This window comes from Elephantulus edwardii, unplaced genomic scaffold, assembly GCF_000299155.1.
Source record: "Elephantulus edwardii isolate Elephantulus edwardi_28Jun2011 unplaced genomic scaffold, EleEdw1.0 scaffold00260, whole genome shotgun sequence".
In the NCBI taxonomy this organism is placed as follows: domain Eukaryota; kingdom Metazoa; phylum Chordata; class Mammalia; order Macroscelidea; family Macroscelididae; genus Elephantulus; species Elephantulus edwardii.
In genome coordinates this window covers 3,796,862-3,801,966 of record NW_006400010.1, presented here as the reverse complement: position 1 = coordinate 3,801,966, position 5,105 = coordinate 3,796,862, and positions in this window count along the sequence as shown.

Sequence of the window (5,105 nt, the reverse complement as noted above, 5' to 3'; positions counted from 1 at the left end):
TGGTTCTCTATCTCTAGGTTATTCCCTTTATCTGTAGCTTCCATTGTTTTTTCCATGAGTTGTACTTTCATTTGCAGCTGTTCCAAGGTCTCCATATCAACATATATCATATGCCTTCTTGACTCTTGGGTATTCATGAGATCTGTAATATTCTCTACTTTTTTGTAACAAGGCTTAATTTGTTTTTTCGTGGTTTTTGAAGTGGCCTGTTGCTTTCTTTACGTTATGTGAGGTCTTGATAAGTGTTAGGTAATTTCTGTTGTGTCTGTAAAAGTTATTGGTGGTTCTTGCCTTTATAATGTTACTAATTTGTTGTTAAGTTAAAATGTGTTGAGCTGCTCACTCCACTGTAAGTCCTTTCGAGGAAATTTGCCTTTCATAATGTCCTTGAATTTCTCTTTTTTCTGCACTGCATCCCTGTAAGAATCTCACCTTGAAGTAGTCCCCTACCACCAACTCTATAGGCCTCCTTCATGTATGAAGTGGCTGAGTTGTGTGAGACCACGTGCTCTACTCAAGCAGTTTTTCATGCACCTTTTCTCCTGGAGCTTAATGTTTTCTTGTCTCTGAAGTGGTAATAGATTAGAGATCAGGGCTGCTAACTCAAGCAGCTTGCATGCAGGGGGTCTCAAATTAGCCCTGTGTCTCTCAGAGAGCTAAAAAAAAATTTCCTCTGCTTGAATTTCTGTATACTAAAGTCTCTTGTCCAGTTTGGCCCCTGGGATGTCCCTGCATCCACGGATGGAATGATCTATAACCCTAGGGATGCCTCAGTCCTGCCTCCTCACAAGCAATGGAGCATTCTCATTCTTGGCGAAGAGTCTCCTTTCCCCTCTTATTTCTTATTTTTAATTTTAGGGATTTTTTTGAAACTCGCCTATATAAATCCATATCTTTCTCTTCATCCCCCCATCTTTCTCTTTAAAGGAAGAAATATTTTTATTATTTAAATACTTAAATCATTTAACTATTACCAGCTTTGATAATAGAGTTCTTGCAGTAATGTTGTTGTTATTGTTATGTGAAATATAATCACCTGCAACTCATAGCTACCCTGTGTACAACAGCCCTAAACCCTGCTCTATCCCTTCCCAGTCTTGTCTCCAACACATCTATCCCCATTACTGCAGTGACTGAATCAGTCCATCTCATCAAGGGTCTTCCTCCCCTGTGCTGTCTTTCCACCCTCCCAAGCATGATGTCCCTCACCAAGGACTGGTCCCTCCTTGCAACATGTCCAAGGTTTGTCAAACGAAGATTCAGAATCTTTGCTGTCTCTATGGAGCAGCCTGGTTTTACCCTCTCCAGGATGAATGTGTTTGTTCTCTTAGTAGTTAATGGTCTATTCACTAATCTCCAACACAGCTCAAAGGCATCAATTCTCCTCCTATCATCCCTAGTCATTGTCCAGCTTTCTGATGTATAGGAAGTGATTGCAAAGACAGTGGCCTATCTCAGATGCACCTTAGTCTTCATACTGTTATTATTGCTGTTTAGTACTTTGGAGAAGTCTCTTACAGCAGATTCCCCCAATGCTATACATCTTTTAATTTCCTGCCTGCTAGTGCCAAGAGTGTTGATTGTCAAGCCAAGCAAACTAAAGCTGTTAACAATCTATCTCAATCTCTTCACCATTCTTCAGCATTGTTATGATGCTGCTAATCAGCCCAGTGATGAGAATCTTTGTTTTTTTGATATTGAGTTTCAATCCATATTGAAAGCTGAAGCCTTTGACCTTTTGCAGCAAGTGCTTCAGGACCTCCTCAGTTTCAAGAAGCAGGGTTGTGTCATCTGCATAATGCAGATTGTTAATGAGTCTTTCTCCAATCCTTATGCTACATTTCTCCTCATAAAGGCCAAGCTCCCTGTAATCTGTTCTGCATATAGATTTAAAAGGTATGGAGATAGGACACATCCCTGGAGTACACCCTTCTGTTGTTTTGATTTGACGTCATGCAAAATATGGAATTCTTAATCTCATTACCACCACCTTCCTCATCTAAAATTAAAATGACAGCATTAAGTATGATAGATATAATCAAAGGATAGAGTGGAAATGCTGTGAAAAGTGTATCTTTCTAATCTTGCAAATGATTAGCTCCAGTATTCTCATCACTAAAATGTTCTTAACCAATACATGATGCTTTATGCCTGCAAATTCATGCACATACAGTAAGTCACATGAGAGATTGCCATCTTATTCCCTAAAAATCTCTTGCCTTTGGATTGTGTAAAAAGAACAAGGTAAACATGGCAAAGCTATATCTGACCTTTACCAACTCCACAATGGATAACTGTCCCTGTCAACAACATCAACAACACAGAACCAATTCCCATGAGGTAACCATGTCCCTAATGCTCCTGCACCTGTTTCTACTCATCTCAATACCCAACTTCTAATTTTTTAAAAAAGTTATATACAAGCTACATTTAGAAGAGATTGTGGCACTAGAGGCATTATCTCCAATGTCAGATGAATTTTGGCAGAAAATAAAGAGTACCAGAAGAATGTCTTTCTGTGTTTCATTTACTATGCAAAGGCATTTGACTGTGTTGATCACAACAAATTGTAATTAACCTTGAGGAGAATGGAAATTCCAGAACACTTGATTGTGCTTCTGAGAAACCTATACTTGAACTAGGAAGCAGTCCTCAGAACAGAGCAAAGAAACACTTTATGGTTCAAAATCAGGAAAGAAGTGTGTCAAGGATGCATCCTGTCTCCATACCTTTTCAATCTATATGAAGAACAGATCATTCAGGAGGCTAGGCTTTCTGAGGAGAAGTGTGGCATCAGGATTAGTGGAAGACTCATCGAAACCTATGTTATGCAGATGACACAATCTTGCTTTCTGAAACAGAAGAAGACCTGAATTGCTTGCTGCAAAAGGTCAAGAACTATAGTCTTCAATATGGATTGAAGCTCGACATCAAGAAGACAAAGATTCTCACCACTGGGTCAATTGGAAGTGCTAAGATAGATGGAGAAGAGATTGAGCTTGTTAACAATTACAGCTTGCTTGGCTCTACAATCAATACTCTTGGCACCAGCAGTCAGGAAATCAAAAGACAAATTGCACTTGAAAAATCTGCTGTCAGGGACTTCCGCAGAGTACTAAGAAGCAACAATGTCAGTCTAGAGACTAATGTGTTCCTGATCCATGCCATGGTTTTTGCAGTTACTTGCTATGCATTAGAGACCTGGGCAGTGACTAAGGATGTAAGAAGAAGAATTGATGCTTTTGAGTTGTGGTGCTAGTGTAGAGTCTTGAACATAGCTTGGACTGCAAAAAGAACAAAACAGAATTGTCTTGGAGAGGATGAAACCAAGTTTCTCCTTGGAGGCTATGATATTGAAGCTCCATCTCACATATTTTGGCCATGTGGACAGGACAGGAGGGACCAATCTTTGGCGAAGACATCATGCTCAGAATGGTGGCGGGGCAGCACAGGAGAGAAAGACCTCGGATGAGATATGTTTTTACAGTAACTAGGGCAATAAGAGTAGGTGTGTCGGAGTCAGTGAAACTGGTTCAGGACAGGGTAGGCTTCAGAGCTGTTTTACCTACGTCTCTATGGGTTGTAGGTGACTCGAAGGCACATAACAACAACCACCTTCTCCAAATAACATTTGAGCATACTGCTAGGAGAGTCTATTCTTTGGAGGTGGGACAACATGCCTGGTAATTTGAAGGGTCAATAAAAGAAAGGTAGCCTCTCAGCCAGGTGGATTGATTCAGTGACTGTGGCAATAGTATGTTGAGATGATTAGCATAGCACAAATTATGACAGTATTCATAAGGTTGCTATGAGTTCTACTTGACTTGATGGCACCTAACAACATCAACAACAACATTTCCCAAATGTGATGTCAGGGAGAAATACCATATTATCCAATTACCAAGTAGCATTGGAACTATTACAAGAAACCAAGGGGTCTCCAAAATTCATATGTGAGCCAATTAGACATAATTTCAGATTCACATATGGGTTAAATATCTTCAAATTTATGTATGTGTTCCCTAGTATGTTTAGACCTTCCTATGTCTGAAAGGTCTCGGGAACTGTTACCCAATAGAACTATTACATTAAAAACCCCTGAAAAATGAGGAAAACTACTAAAAAGTGCAGAACCTTATACATGTTATGATTGCAGGAGCAGGAGCAATTCATTGGCAGGCACAATTACTAGAATTTATTTTTTGGGAAAACCAACCCTGGAAACATAAAATAGTATTGAAGTCAGGAAACTCAAAGTCTCTTGTCTGTTTTGACACCATACCTTGGGCTATTATATTTCTTCATATATAAGATAATTTGATTTTATACAGTTGACAGTGAAAAAGACAATTTTTCACCAAAATAAAAAGAATAAATTTAGAATTAGAAGCCTTTAAATCTTTCATTTAGACTAATATTATAATCATAAATTCCATTCTATATATTAAAGCTCAGTTGAATCAGATTAAAGAGTTATACCACATGTGCACTTCATAGACTCATAAAAGCAGGTTTTCTTTGACCATTTCTCTTGGTTTTTAAGGCTTTCATTGAAATAAGCATTTGAGAAAGGATGAGTATATTGACTGCATACTAATAGCACCCCAGTGCTAAGAGGGACACTAAAGTAAATGATAGCTGTAGTTAGAGAAAATCACTTTGATAAATGTGGATGTCACTAATGCAAATTTAATTGGAATTGACAAATTTTCAGTACTTGGTGTATCACTTGATCTCTAGTAGAGTGTGTAGGGAAATACGAATTTATAAGAACCAAATTTTGTCCTTTATAGATTTAAATTACCATTCTCATATGTAACATTTGATTTAAATAGAAGCCGGTGTATATTTTGAACGTGTAAGATAAACTTCTGAGATAGAAAACTGGGTTTTATTACCATATATTTGTAAAATATTTCCTTTTGTCCATGCTATATAGCTTTCAACCATAAATAATATAATACAATACTTACATTATTGAATCTCGTGAAATTATTAAGTCTTACAAACTATCCTCACAGAGTATATCCTATCATTGTTATGTGCCATTGAGTTGCCTATGACTCATAGTGACCCTACATACAACAGCCCTCAAAAGCCCTGTT